We start from the raw sequence: 16,948 nt of genomic DNA on the forward strand, positions 1-16,948 counted from the left end.
TTCTTCTTCCAATACATTTTGGGTTTTCATCAAATTGCAAAATTTCTTCCCCCAAATAGCTATCTACTTAACTCTCTGATTTTCTTGGTATTTTCTTTTTTAAATCTTCTGCAATCGCTGGGAAGAAGCAGTTTGAAAAAATGACTTGATAGGTGGTTGGCTATGATCAACCTTAGTCTTCATCGTGTTTTCCTGATTTATTTTTTATGATTTATGTAATTAGGATATAGATGGGGAGAACATCTCTTCAAGGGCGTGATCAAGTTTGACGAAGCAGTTGTTGCAGCATGCCTCAGTGCTGCTCAAATATTAAAAAAACTCTGACAATGGTGTAGGAAGTGGTTGTGTGATGTTCATTCATTGTTAAAATACTAAGATTTAGTATAATTGAAAGTGTAATTGAGCCAAAATTTTAGCAAATTACAATTACACAGAATGAAAATGCCTCCATTACAATTACATAAAAAACTGTAATTAATTACATCAATTACAATAACAAATTACAATTGATCCAACTCTGATGTACAGACACTGCCAAGTCATATGCATATATAGCCAACTCAATAAACAAATACAGTCAATAAGGTACTGTAAAATCTGCCAAATAATTTAATAAGAATAAAATTTATATATATGCGTTTGCATATACGAATTATATGCACATTGGGGTCGTTCATATAATAAACGCATTAAAAAGCGTAAAAAACGTCAAAGCGGCTAGTGATAGATACGATATTAGCATGCAGGGGTAAAGCTTGACTTACATGTTGATTGAGCACAAAAACAAAAAAACTACCGGTGTTACCGTAGTACATGATAACTATACAATAGGTAACAATCTATAATATCATAATACGCTAAACAGCTCGTCGTTGATGAAAATCTCTTCTCAGTGAACTAGTCTTTGGCTATTGACAATAAACTGTCCACAAAATAATCAAACTAACGCTTGGTGTAAAATATAAAACATAAAACTGCCGCTGCGCGTAGTTATTGATAAATAGGCATCAATCTATGATGTTACAATATCCCACAACAGCTCATCTTGGATAACATGAAAAATGTAATTCAATTGAAACTGAGTTCTGTAACTTTAATTTTCGATAATAACAGCTCCTTGTTAAAAAGGCCATAAACATCAAACACGGGTTTTGATCAAAAACCGAAAGTATATTTTTTGATTTACTGTAATTATGACTGTGTTCAATAAAATAATAAAATCCACATTTATATATTAACAAATAAAATGTCCAATTTCGACCAAATGAAAATAATTTACTCTTCTGAATACTCTGTGGAGAAATATTTTTGAATCTAGAATATATTTTGAATTGGGCCATGGGTCGGAAGAAACCCTAATATAACAACAAACAAAACGAATTTCTAGGCCTCAAAGCATTTAATAGATAAATCACTATCGTGTTGTTCGAAGTGGAGCATGTCCCATTGAACCCCGGACCCATTGTTCCCCACAACCGTCAAACATTTTCAGACTGCTTCATGTCAGAATTAAAAAGGTACATCCACTCGCCAAACGTTATTAATATTTCACGGTGAACTAAAGCTAAAATATGCCCAATAGTCGTTTGCCCTGAAGAAGAAGTGAAGACTGAGATGGCGGATTTTTGTTTCAACCCCCTAAAACGAATTTCATCTCATATCTTGCGTTGCTCTGCAGTCCGTTAGTGGAGACGTTACAACTCACCGAAAGACGGAGTGAAACTTTAAAACGAATGACTGATTATGGATATAGTATGAGTGCGAGAGATCGTTTTCCACTGTACCCCATGTCCCACCGTTGCTCACCTTTATCTAATGCAGTGGTTCCCAACGTTTTCATCTTAATTTCGCACTTCCGATTTAGGCTGAGTTTTCACTCCCCACAACATATCGACTTCCCTTCAAAATAATAATTTTTCCGTCAATAATAATTGGTAGGACTTTCTTTATTTTATTTCATTTTATTTATTTATCTATTTTTGAAAATGCGCATTGTTTAAAAAGGACAAGGAGTTCAGCTTCAACTTTGACGCCGCAGACTTGCTCAGCAGAATATCAGCACACCCTACCAGGCAACGATTTACCAATGTCTCACCGGCTTTTTGGTACTCGCTATTCGCAGTGCAACTGCATAAGACGCATTCACTATTGACTTTAAACTTAACTGATATTGTCCCATGTTGTGGAATGACGCATGAAATAATCCTGCGTCAAACTGAAATCATTATAACTATCTATACATGATTAACATTCGTTTTGTAAGGTTTGAAGATTGCTGAAGAATTCTTTTCCAATTCATTGAATATCAATAAGCTGTATCCATCCATCGATTACTAATAACTTTGAAACACTTTCAGTGATGAGTAATGACAACTTTGTTGCACGCGATATCTCACGAAAGCGAGGTTGAATCTGCTCCGAATTTTGCATGTGCATTCACCATAGCTTGGATTGATTTTCGATGAATTATGTCGTATAATTAGCAAGTTATTAATTAATTAGTGCTGGGACACACGGTGCCACTATGGAGTAAGAGCGCTGTTTTGGGGTATCCCCTAACCTCCGATCGATAAGTCTTCGGTCTCCGACCAATATTTTCGTTTGCATATTATCTACTTGCTATTTCTGTACAAACGAAAGACGACGAAGAATTGACAAAAATATTTTTCGTCTTAACTTTTGTGGGCAATAAGAACTTCCCCAGTTGATGATTCTCTTTCAATCTTTTTTCTGAAAAATGTTCAAGTGAACCGAAATGAAAAACAGAATACAGAATCCAATACAAATCGATACTGTCGTGATATTACGTAAGTGTGACCTACTTTGCATTTGAATAAAATTTTTCCGCTTCATCTAGTGTCGTAGTGAGAGGCACGTTGTTGGTTTCAGGTAAAAGTAAGCATGTCAGTCCCGCTATGAACGAGAAGATACCAAACACGGCCTGTATAGTGAAGAACAATATGTCAAATTTACAAATTCATCTAATTGATAGATGCTGTGCAAGCAGTGAAAAATACAGTCTTATACTTTAAACAGTGCGCGTAATAAAAATAAGTCAAATTGGTCTGATGCAATTATGATCACTACCTATTCGTGGTGTGGGTGCTATCAGAGACCCGTTTATTAATCGAATGTCAAAAATAATCCATTGAACTCACCCCTGTAAACCAAGGGACGTGGTATTGTATCATTATAATGACAGGTGACATCAACGAACCAATTCTTGCAGCCATTGAACCGCACCCCATTCCTGTTGCTCTGTTGGAAATATTTACTTTCAAATTTTTTTCAAATTATTGTAGATACACAAGTAGCTTCCTACATATCGTTAGATATCAACGTCAACATCGTTAGATTGATTCTTATATAGGGTCTTGTTAGACGCGAAAGGCGTGAAGCAGCGTTGTATAAGACAAAAGAAGTTGAGTGAACCCTTAACCCAGTGGTTCCCAGCCCTTTTTTCAAGTTCACTTTCTAAAAAATGAATTTTGTGAAATCTCGCGACCCAAGGGTATGCTTAGATACTAAATGACATGTAGTAATGTTATGGTCGCAAAATTGAATGACTAATATAAAATAAAGTGAGTAAGCTGCGCTTGTTTGCCTTCAGCGATGTTTTGAAATCGGAGGTGACTTTACCTAAGCAAGACAAAGTAAATGCTGCAAAATTTTTACGCTGTGATACTGCCCCGTATACAATTAGTATTGAGCAACACTTCAAAACCAAATATAAAATAAACAATGAAATTCACTAGAAAAATAAATTACTAATTTTTAGATTTTGATGAAAAAAATACGACGACCTAAGAAAATTTTCACGCGACCACTATGCTGGAAAACACGGCCTTAATTAATAAGTTAATTAATTGTCTATGTTTAATATGTAATAAGAACATATATTTAAAAATAATGTTGACACAAAACGATTCTAAAAGTAAAAAATCAGTTTTTTAAATCGTGTACGAAAGAAAAAGTGAAAAAATACTGTATTGTATGTAATTCGATTCAATCAAATTTTTTGAGTTTAATTTTGTGATGCGAAGTGTCGCATCATCTGAAGTAATTAAAAGTGTCATTTGCCTTAATTTCAAACACGCAGATGAAATTGTAATATTAGATCAAAGCATAATAGTTTGCTATTCAACTTGCCTTACAACCGTAGGAAATAGTTCTGCTGTGAAGTTATATATAACTGCAAACACACCAGACACGGCCAGTTTTCCTAGCAGAGCGAGTGCCAAGCCAACGTATCCAAGCTCTAAATTGTTTTTAATATAATTTAGTGTCACAGAATGCCTTTAAATAAAATCGTATCAGTATTAGATGAGTTTGTTATATTATGCAAGTAATGCGGAACAGTTAAAAAAATGCAAAATCAGTGCCGCCCGTTCAATACAAACGACGAAAAAAATGGTTTCGTTATTTGATATCAATCAGCAGGTTTTTGAAGTGGTAGATAGATCCGATGAATATACGATATAAATCACACTTTCTTACTTCACGTAACATGAACTCTCGTCCACTTCACAGAACGAGTATAACAATATTTAGTTAGCTTATTAAAATTAAATCCTATGCTGATGCCAATGAATTGAATTGGTATGTAATTTACAGGGTATGCATAGCAAGTGTGTCATTAGGGTTAATTATTCAAACAATTCAAGAGCATGTTCGTCAAACCTTTTATGTCTGATGAGAAGTGATTGCAAACGGCTGACAAAATACAGGATATTCCTCCAAGTAAGAAACCAATGGATACAATCGGTCTTCTTCCAAATCTATCCATTGTTAATATTACAATAACACAAGATGCAATCTCACAAACTCCTCCAAGTAAATTGTTAACCCTGTCGTCACCTGTTATGTAAAATTACCGGAGATACTGGGCCAATTCTCAATGCTTTATTAAGTGGATTCGAAAACGCATATAGAGAAGTATAATGAATGAAGAATGACACTGAAATAAACAAGTTGTTGGGCTTGGACTAGTAAAAATAATAAACCACCATCATCAATTATATTTATTCGGACAAATAAAAATAAATATTATCGTTGTCGTTAAAAATATTCTCTGGTATTCGATACTTAAATTGAGTCGAGGCTATATAAACTTCGGTGCTCCCGAAGTATGCGAACCAAGATGGCGGACATCGGAATGTACTATGTGTACTATGTTAGGGTTAGGCCATAATTTTAGGTATAAATACTACGGGACGCTCTTGGCTAGTCTTCGAACTGATAATAGGACTAAAATAAGGAAAATTGGAAAAAAATTATCGCCTAACCCTAACCTGTTACCCATGTTACGTTCCGATGTCCGCCATCTTGGTTCGCATACTTCGGGAGCACCTAAACTTCTTTGTCATTTGGCTTTAAACAAATTGGTTTGCTTTTTTCAACACGATACAATAATGCAACCATTGTTTTAAGGCGCGTGACGAGGCCGTCTATTGTTCAGTTTCTTATCGCACATGAGGTAAACTAGCTGGAAATAATTTCAAAACGCCCATTATCATTAACAATTAATAGTTTGTTTCAATTCTGAAAAATCGCACATTTTACGGGAAATATTCTTTTACTATGAGAAATATGAGTTGCTAACGCCCTATGGTCTCGGACTTTTCGGCAACAAAGTTGCAATCAACACAGATTTCTGCTGCTTTGAAATTTTAACTGGTTACAATTTGTATTTTTCCCTAGAAGCTATTACTTTATTTATTTCAAAATAAAGCTCTATATGGGATTTGTTATTTGTGTGCGATGGCATCATCAAAAATTGCGCACTTTATGGCAGTTCCGCTTTTGCGATAGTCGCGTACCCATGTTTATCACGTAGTCGCGTACCATCTACTGCGTCAGATGGATACCCGTACTACTTCGTTTTGGCTTTAGTGTCCATATATTTTAGCATCGCACTCTTGTGATTAATTTAAGCTTATCTAAGATGATGCAAAAAGTAGAGGTATCAGTTACGTGTAGACCTTTACTATGATTAGAAACTTTAATCAGATACCATCAGGGTAGGCTGATTCAAAAAGAAATGCATCAAATACCGATAATGATACTTGTATGTTCATGTGGAATGTTTGATTCAGAGAATAATGACTTTCTGTGTGATGCATGTTTGTGAGGAAGAAGTAATCAATTTTACTGATGCTAATTGGTATAAATTCACAGAGTTGACAAAAAGTTGGGCAGCGATGACAAGCTATGCAGGGGTTGAAAGAATTGTAGCATAGGAAGTGACGGGGAGCTGAGAAATCCCGTATGTGGTTGTAGACGGACAGCGGAGTATATAATGGTACTTTTTTATTTGCCCGAAGACGTCTACTATGTTATTCCAATTTGTTTTATATATATTTATATATATTTATTTACATTATTATTTATTTTATTATTATTTATTTATATTTATATACTTGTAAGAATGAAATGAATCGAAGAAGACGAAGGAAAAGAGAGCGCGGTATGCTTCAGAATTCAAAATGTTTTGCGAAGGAAAACCCCAAACACCCTGTTCAAGACATACATCAACACGCTTAGCTTGATTATGTTTCAGGCGAAATAACATTTGGAAAGATAACTTACATTCATACAAGTGGCATTTGTGCAGTGAACTGAGTTTTGTGGATGTCATTTCAGTCAGCGACGTCATTGAAGCCAAAGTAAATTTTGAATCACTTTCATATATCCGAATGTATCTAAAAGATTTTATCAATAACTACGGCCCTTATTTTTAGCATCGGTCTCCCACTTCGGAAGAGTTCGATGATGATGCTGTGAAAAAACCCGTACCAAAGTTGCAGGTCAAATTTGCCGGTCCGATAACTGGGCATAGGCCTCATCCTCTGTGTGTATATATTGAAGTAAGAGCTGCCGAAAAAATATTTATATGTGTCAGAATACCCTTCATCTCTCGACCGAAGTATAGATGCAGGTATCCAAACACATGCCGCTCGCTATTGCAGTGCGTCATTTGATTGGATCAAGCGCGCTGAGTGAGAAATTACACATTTTTTTTTTGTGCCAACGATACTAATTTCTGACTTTATTGCATAAGAATAGACTTGCTGTAATTGTAAACCTGTGGTTGTTGGTTTTCCCGAATCCCCGTATACCCAACTTTTGCATCTTAGTTTTCAAAGCAACTTTTATAAGAAAAGTGTAACTTTTGTTTGCATGAAACAAGCTGGAATGCGTTCAGTAGGCATACGTCCATTTTCATACAAAATTGAAAGATTGTTTAGTTACCACATGTGCGCTACAAAACTCATTTTAGGCAACTTTAAGGGAGGGCCTTGTCTCACGACTTACTTTGTGGTTCTTGCCCACGATGCCTGTGCTTGCTTATTATGCCATGATGGTCTACCGCTGTAAGTTCTTGTTCACCTGTTCAGCGGTCATTAGTTCTAAACTTGGTCCAAATAAATTGTGGGTAGTTTTGTAATGATTTTGTAATCAATGCCAGTTTCAAAGATATAAAAACAATAACTTACCCGCCAAGCTTCCAACGTTGAGAGATAATCCATAATAGACTAAAGAAACAACAAACCAACAGAATACAATGTTAATAGTTACGCGTCTCATGTACGGCCTTTTCAATAAAATGAACGGGTACGGATACATGTTGTCAACTTCATCCTGAAAAGTTTATTCAATAAAAACATGTATGCATGGACCCGCTGATATTGTAACCTTAGAGTCGATTGAAGAAGCTGAAATACAGCCAGTGTACGCAAATCTGACAAATTGATTCTTGTCGATTCGAATTTATTAATTTTTTGTTCAACTTTTTACTGAGTCCCATGTGATCAGTTTTTTACTCCAAATTGCAATGTTTTACTTAAATTTATAGAAACATATTTTGTTTTCGTCAGACATGACCGCCTCAGTCACCACGTCGGTTTCAAGAAATACATTAAATTGCAAAATGCCTGTACCGATTCATTTTGCACCGTCTTTGTATTGGCATTCATAATAAAAATCCTATTTACTGACAGCAATGAATGTTTCCCCGATCCTTTACCCCAGAAAGTTTTTATACTTATTCTCTACCATTGCAAAAAAATCTAAATATAAAGACTATTTTTGGGATTGGGCGAGTGCAATTTAATCCACATGTTCAAAAAATACATGTCATTCCAAAATTTACGAACAACTGCTTTTTGGAAATACTGACAGGTTATTTGGAGCTAAGTCCATTCCGTTTTGGGGTCGTTTTCATCAGTTAAATTAATTAAATGTCCATTTTCACGAAAATAACAATGAAGTCGTTGCTTGGGGAAACATCCATTGGACTATATAGATAGAATTTTTCAGTGCTTTTTTTCAACTCAATCATGCATCATTTAAAGTTGAACAAAGCTTGTTAATTTCAAGGGTAACTTCTCATAAACTGTAATATACCTGACCTCATTATTAATAAGAGCTTTTTCCCAAATATCAGGTAATAGTTTTCGACCGTTCTTTTCAGCAAGTTTATTAGAAATTTTTTTGGCTTTCTTCACTTGACCTCTTGATAGTAGCCATCTAAAACCATAATCATTTAAAATATACTCATCATTAATTTATCGAAACATTTCACAGATCCCTCATTACTCCTAATCTAAAAAGTTATGTCCAAGTGTTTATAAATGGCTTTTAAGAAAAGTTTATTCAAGAAACTATTCAACGACATTCCAATTAATTCGAATTACAGTAGATTCAATATAAAAATCTTACAATATAAGGAATTTGGTTGATGAAAGTAGTCAAAATATAGGCTGATTATCAATACCTTGGTGATTCTGGAACAAAAAACCATAGGATGAAATAAACTACAGAAAACATGGCGATGGAAAGTTGAAGATGGCGCCAATTTCTCCAGTTATATGAAAGTCCGGATAGAATCATATACCCAATTGCAAACACTATCTGAATACTGATTCCAATGAAAGTTCTCCATTTATCACCAACGATTTCAATAGCTGAAAAACATATTTTAAGAAGTTTTGAGAAGTGAATTGTGCTGTTTCACGGCAATCTGCGAACATAATAATGTGAGAATATATTGCTCGATTATATTTAGTTTTTGCGTTCTTTCGAATTTGTTATCGCCGTTAGAAAAATCTTACTATCTGCTATAAATTTCCAGAGAGTACAACGTGATATTGTACTTATTAAAATATTTATTTAAAGTATATTAGTAAATCAAAAATACATATTCATCGTTTTGCTTTATTACTAATTTAATTGTGATCAATTTAATCTGTGGTTGTGTTGAGGAAATAAAAGCAATACCACTCAGAAAATACTATGACAATCCGTGGACACGAAAATGCGTGGTAAAGTGCCCGCTTATATTTTGTTTTGATTCGTATTATTGTGAATTCGACAAATCTGAGCTGTTCCTACAAAACTTACGTCGCTCCAGTACTGTACGTACCAATGTGAAGGCATGCAGTAAAGCAAAGAATCCTAAGGGAAAATGCCCTGGTACGTATACTACGGTAGCATCCGAAATTTGCAATGTCTGAAAAGCGTTTTTAATCGGTCGCGGACCATCATAGAACAAAAGTTATGGTGTTCACCGTTTTATTTTTAGTATTTTGTATTGTCGCTTTTCAATTTAGAAAATTTGGGTTGCCACCATTGTCACCTACCTGAAAAAAAAAAAATTAGTCCTCATTGTTCGAACTCGCGAGAAACACCAATGTAGGTAACTATCGAAGCGTGTACAGACTCGTGTGTTTTCGTCGGAAATCCGCAAGTGAGTTGTGAAATCCAATCGTCTGTGACCTGTCGCGTCACGTGTTACCAAATTTTAGAATAATAAATTGCTATTCTAATGGTTGAATATTCGAATATATTTCCAGCCCTGCTCAGTAACCAGAAATTATTGACTCGATTAATGCTATGTAAATAAACTTGCTTTTTATGTTTTATGTAAATTCTAACGTAAATCGTACCTTGGCTGATAGTTAAGTTTGGCAAAAACGTTTGCGGCCCGCAGTGAATTTCTGGCTCGTTGCGGACTCATTTGCGTTTGAATGAGTCCGCAACGGACTCGGGTTGGGAAACACCGTTTTACAGTGACCGTACCTGGTTCACAATACATCGCGTCACCGGTACGGGATAACTTTCTCGAATCAAGATTTCGTAAATGAAGAAAGAAATCAGAGATGAAGAATAATACAGTGAAATTTTGGATGAAATATCAGATCTCCTGAAGGATTCATAGAAAATTTAGGAATAAATTAAAGTAATACCGTCCTAGCGAAAAATACAGTCTTTTAACCACTGAAAATTCCAAATCAATTGGTCTAGTAGTTAAGGAGAGGAGCGAGTTATCATAACAACAAAAACATGACCAACAATAACATAATTTTGAAACGATCTATAGGTCAACTTCGTGTCAAATAAGATTAAATGAGTGAGAACTCATAGCCAACCGTGATTTTCCGACGCGGAAGAGTTTGCATAGTTCGGACTCTAAATTCGAGTGTGGCTCACCCAACAACTATAGAATAACACTGCTGCACAGTAAAGGTTCCAGGGTCATCTAATACATAATATTCTAAACCAGTATTTAACAATCCTTGTTACGGTCCCCGCAGTTTATTTACCAGTCCGCAAAACATTTTACTGTTATGTTATTTTTCTGCCTACGTAAACGCTTGGTTGTACCGAAAAGACTAAGTTATATTGCTTAATTTGGGCGATTTGTCTTCTGTCTGTCAAATACTTGTTGCTATTTGAGGCCTTTGGTCGACGAGTAATCACACGTATATATCACGTTCGAAAGCGATGGTAAATTATTGCAAGTGTCGAAAACCAGGTTTTAATCCACATCAGCCCAACACAAAGATAAATAATTTTATACGAGTATTATCGTATTTAGGCAAAAATCAATAAATCTTGATTAAAACAAAGGCTAATATTTTATTTGATGCTACCATTACACCTGGGTATGGGAAGGTTTGAGAATCACTGTAATATTACTAATTAAGATAAATTATGTATTAGTTATATCGTGAGACACAATTAAGCAAAATTATACTGATTTTTTTTATGGAGGTCTAATAATACCTAAATGCTTACCATAAACAAATGAAGGTGGACCGGACGATATGCAAAATATTGCAATAAAAAATCTTGTTGCAGCAAATGTTGCTAAGTTAGGTGAAAACGCACAACCAACGCCAAATATAAAAGTAAAAACTTGTCCGATTATAAGCACACGCGTTCGTCCAAACCTGAATCAAATAAAACGTAGTTAATTCCAAATGAACTTCATAATAGCTTATTTGATAAAGTATTTTGTTTCCATTCCCAATAAAATGAACGAACTAAATTAAGTAAATCTTTTTAATTGGCTATAGGAACGAGCAATAACCAACGAATTGCCTTTAAGTAATAATATTATACTATTTCATATATTTATTCATTGTATTTGATATACCTCGAATACAGCGTTCGCTTTGGTAGAATGTATATACTTATGTATATACTCATATGGTACATAAAATTTATTTTCCAACGTGCAAAAAATGGGTGAAATGCTATTAATTGGGTCGGAATAGTAATCTAATTATCAACGAGAACCACGAGATCGTTTTGTAGTGCCATTGATCACATTGTACGATAAGGCTTCGTAGACTACAAATAGTGCACAGAAGTGGAATAGCTGTAATATATACATGATTTGTAATGAAAAATTGCATCAAAGTGCTTTTCTGGGAATGAATGCGATGACTACCTGAAAGCAAACAAATCGTTTATTGAACAACTGTATTTATAGATTTTATAGCCGGAATAGCTATTGATGGGCTACGACTTTAGCACGGCAAACCGCCATATTTTCCACTGATAAAACTTAATAAATGTTTTTCGCTTTAACGTATTTATACGAGTAGTCATCATAACGCAGTTCTGTGATTCATATAAGAAATATACGGTAACTGAAAAAAAAGAATTTTCCGTTAAAATTTTCTAATGATATTGACTTGGTAATATTTGAGAGGTAGTTATATAATTTCGTCCTGTGTCCTCATGTATGAAGTAGGCGACGGCATATCATAAAATTTAAGGACCATTGTGCAAAAACTGTGTGTTAGATTTTTACTATTCAAAAATTTGATTATTTAGTTATTGAAAACACCATAGCCAATATTACATGGCTATTAGCAGAAAAGTATAAAGTTTTAGGAGCGTTTAAGACGTACGATGCTAGATTTGTATTCATTTGAGACGTTAATTTTGCAGAAAAAGTTGTCAATTTATCATCATTTATTTGCGGCTACATCTTAAATGGGCCTCGTTTAACATATTGAATCTGGCCGCATTCGCGCAAGATCCAATCATAAGAATAAGTTTTATCGAAGTCAACAAAATATAAAATCACTGACCTGTCACCTAGATTTCCACCAAGAATTACGGCAAAGAAAACACCAACAAAATAAACAACTGATGCAAGTGTTGTAAGATACAATCGATCACATACAAGATCCCACTACAAGAACAATATTTCATTCTTGATTTGTATTTTTTAATCAAAAATCAAATGAAGTTTTACCTTAGATGAATATTTTGAAATATAAAGGATAGTTGTAGTGCACGTACACCCTATCTTTGTGTTGTTTTCATGACCATTAAAATATAGCCAGATTTGTTGGTGTATATATGAATAATTCTCAAAATACGGTATTATATACGTGGATGATATTCTAAATTTTGGCTAACTTTTGAGGATGATAAATTGCAAGACAGAAATGTATCTCAAAACCGTAATTATGATTGCTCATTGCATATGGCCTATTGCGTATACTAAAACATACATCAGTCGTCGTTGTACTTTCGTAACTGCTCTTGTCAAAAACATGTCCATTTATGCACGAACTTGTTTCATTGGTAAAGCATTCTTCTAAATTAGGCAGGGTGCAATTTGTTCTATATGAATACTGCTTGCATCCATCATGTCTCTGTATATATATATATATATATATTATTATTATTAACTAAAAAATACTATGTGATCATTGTATTTCGTCAACTTTAGACAGGCGAATCAAAGCAAGACGTGTTCAAATTGAAATGAAGTTGGTTTGCCAAGTCTCTACCTGCAACCAAAGGCAATTCAATTGCAGACAAATAATACTTTTGACTATTGTTATAGAATGAACACAACGCATTTTAAGTCGCAACAGTGGAACGAAATAGTTTAGAGCATGACTGCATTTTAAACTGCATAAACTAAAATTTTGTATATGAGGGCAAAATACTTTGCATTCCGCGCATACCGCAAAGACTTATGCCCTTACTTTAGTATTGGAGTCGATCGGAGTGGACACATCCAAAACAGTTTTGTTCCAGTTGGTTTGGTTTACAAACAATTCGTTGTCAACTTCTTGTATATAACACCTGTAATCCGGAATTGCAGAAAGGAAAACACTCCCGACTTGATTCATAGCCCCTGGAATGCTGATGTAATAAACAGCGAGTACCAAGAAAATTTGATAATTTCCCATAGCCCCAATTCCAGATAAAATTATGTCAAAATCATAATTTGTATATTTTCTTTTTGTTTTGACAGGACTGTTAGTACAATGACTTTCCATTTGATATTCGTCAATGTTCTTGATATCTCAAATTGATATATATATATATGTTTACCTATTTCGGAGAAAATATAAATCGATTTGACATTTGGCAAGGGAAATTGCATAAATATTTTAAGAGGAGATGGATGCAATTATTTACATTTATTGTACATTTGAATAAAAATATTGACTAACTATTAAGCAAGTTTATGAACAATGGCACCGTTGCTTAGGCTGGATATTTCAAATTTTAGTTACACCTTTAATTCGAACGTTTTGCACATACCTTCATACTTGATGTTAAAATGAATGAAAAACCTAATGTGAACCAGGCCATTAACAATTTAAGAACAATGAATTTTGTGTGCATTTCGTTAAACCGATATTCTACCCTATAATATTCTCTTCAACTACAGTTTTAGCAATTGAGTTTCGGTGATTATGAAGCCTCCAAGATTTGAATTAGCAAATTTAAATCCGTATGCTGAACAAAATATCGACAGTATATCTGAGTTTTACACCGGTTTGTTCATTTATATGTGACATACTATGACTATACATACTGTGAGGCATCTTCGGACTTCCCAGATCTACTATATACTACTACTGCTATAAATTTTTCAAAAATCTCACAAATATCGAGCGATAATCGCATATTAGTGGCCTTATCCCCAGATTACCACACGCTTCAAACCCTCAGTATTGAACCGAACATTTGACGTGTTCAATTTCTCTCCACCTTCCGGGCTACTTTGAGCTTAGTGGTCCAATGAGCGGACGAAGTCATTTTTTTCAAATGACGTATTGCCAAAAGCCTGTTACAATAGTTCCCGACAAAGCCCACTCATCGTTAAATAGCTGATAACTTTCTTAAAATATTGTTTTGAGGGAAATATTACTAGCAACCTATATATATTGCAAATGCCTTTACTTTTCCTACAATATTTTTTTGGTAAGATATTACTAGTGTCCGCACTGAAAACAAGTTAATCCATCCGTATTATTCAAACTATCTCGTGCCCAGTGACCCGTTTGCTTACAGTGGGAACATGGCGTATGGAGGTCCAAAATCTTCTTGATAATAGAAGCTCCGGATATCATCTCAGCCTCATCCCTAGAAACTTTTGCTACAATATTTCTTGGTTTGGTTGCCTCTTTTGTGGGTTGCCATGGCCTTTCATAATATTGATATCTGGTAGCCAACGATATTGCATCTTCCAACAGAGCGGTTGCAAAAGACCAATGCTCAAACGAACCTTGTTGTCTAATCCTCGCAAAAATTGCGATTTTGCATAGTCATCCCTATCCAAAAGTATGGTTAAGCTCGACTAGCCAACTGTCTCGACGCAGCGCCAGATTCAATATAGGTTTCTCTTGCCATCTTCACACGCTGACTGAAAGAGGCTCAAAGGGCTTAAATACCACTTTCCACTTCGAAATATTTTTTAAAATGGCGTACGATAGACGCAAAGCATTCACCCTTCGCTCATAGTGACTTAGAGCAGGGCTTCCCGAACTTTTGAGCTCGCGGCCCCTTTTTAATATATTACATTTTTTCGCGGCCCTTGTCCACGTTAAATAATGCCGAACAGTTCGAATTATGCCTTTTTGATGTTTTATTGGCACAGCTAATTCTCAACTTTAACATGTCTACTCAATAACAAAAACAAGCACATATTTATTCAGATTAACGTTTCTCAATTATTCAGTGTATTGGGTACGAATGCTTTTTTCGGCATAGCAAGGCTCAATGTATGTTTATACGGGCCTAAATAGTGAATTACGATGTCTGGCTACCGACGGCATGGTCCTTATCTCGAATTGTTCACTCTTATTGATCAAACTTAGCATAAGGCAGCATTTTGTGCGACGCCAAATTATCAGGGAAAAAACTCATGGCGCATTCACACGAAAAATATACTGCCTCAGAACAAAACACAATTTTGTCATCGTTAATAGGTACTAAATGTCTATTGAGGTTTTCAATCATGTTGGCCCGAGGAATCAAGGCAAAAAGTTAACGTTTCTTTTTTTTTTATCTCTGCCTGGGTTTTCTTTAAAATGCTAAAAAAATCACTCAAGTTTGATGAATTTGGTTCAGCAAATGAATAAACTGCGGCCTATACGAAATTGCATCATGTAGGGTTTATCTCTTATATTACGTAACAATAGACCCTACGTACAGAAAGTAAACACATAGAACGGCAAAATGACTTTGATTCATAACACGTCATTTGAAACAATAAAACATTTAGAATAAATATGATGTGTAATATGATTAAGAGCACTCAGCAAATCGTCTTCGGAAACCGCTAGCCCAATGATTAAAGCCGTCATTGTTATGCAAACCGTAAATCGGGTTTCGCGATCAGAATATGCATTGTTATGCAAGTGCGATCATTCTACCGTGTTTCCCCGAGGATAAGACCAAGCCTGAATTTTGAAAAAGATTCCAATATAAGCGCTCGCTTTTAAAAAAGACTTAGTTGATAGCGCAACTTTTTTTTGACTCAATCTCGTGGAAGTGCGTCGTTTTAATTTTGCTAGAACGTCGCAAAATTTCGTGATTCGTGAACCTTCCAAACAAACCATATATTCTACTTTCACTGGGAAAAAGAAAGATTGAATCGATTTTATCTGTGATGTTGCTATAATAGAAAAGTTTAATTCTGAAAAATTCGGTTTTCTGTAGATAAAGGTTATTTGTCCTTGGTTCAAAAAGCGTTGTGCACTCCTATCTTCTTTGCGATTTCGTATTCATATAAAGCAGGCTTTTCTACCAAGGTTCATTAATTGCGATTTCACTGACTGTCGTTAAGTTTTGTTTGTTCGTTTATATGAAACTCATTGCGAAAAAGATCTTTTATTAAAAGGTATCAATACGTATTTTCACGGGCTGCAACTTGAGCATATTTTTGAAGGGCGTCACAATACGATGAAGTTCGAGAACCAATGCGTCCCAGTCGATCGCAAGAAATATTTTCTACTTTTTTAAATGGTTAATAATCTATACTTAGTAGTTATTTTAAATAATAAACGTGCTATTTATAAGTAAATGAAAATCGGTATTCATATTTTGTATAATAAAAAATCTCATTATTCTCTATCCCAAAAATAAGCCCTAGTGTTATTTTCGAAAGAAAATTGAAGACAGTGTCTTATTTTCGGAAAAACACGGTATTATGATGATATATTCACTTGGAATCGTGAAATCTTTGTTTTACACTATTTGTATAATAATTGTATTTTGAATCAAGAGTCTGAAAAAGTACAATATATATGGTACTTTGTGTAAATTTGGTGTTCTCTTTGCGGCCCATAAAATTCGTTTCGCAGCCCCTTCCAGGGCCGCGGCCTCTAGTTTGGGAAGC

General features: G+C 34.8%; 1 long non-coding RNA gene across 1 annotated transcript; it reads right to left on the reverse strand.

The window, feature by feature from the left end:
• Positions 1 to 11,110: 11,110 nt before the first annotated feature.
• LOC120347863 (uncharacterized) lies at positions 11,111 to 12,924 on the reverse strand. Its single transcript, XR_013478926.1, has 3 exons — positions 12,816 to 12,924; positions 12,387 to 12,490; positions 11,111 to 11,234 (listed from the first exon to the last, which is right to left on the reverse strand). It is a non-coding gene; the product is annotated as an uncharacterized LOC120347863 (long non-coding RNA).
• Positions 12,925 to 16,948: the final 4,024 nt, after the last annotated feature.

Source organism: Styela clava, chromosome 11, assembly GCF_964204865.1.
Source record: "Styela clava chromosome 11, kaStyClav1.hap1.2, whole genome shotgun sequence".
Lineage (NCBI taxonomy): Eukaryota > Metazoa > Chordata > Ascidiacea > Stolidobranchia > Styelidae > Styela > Styela clava.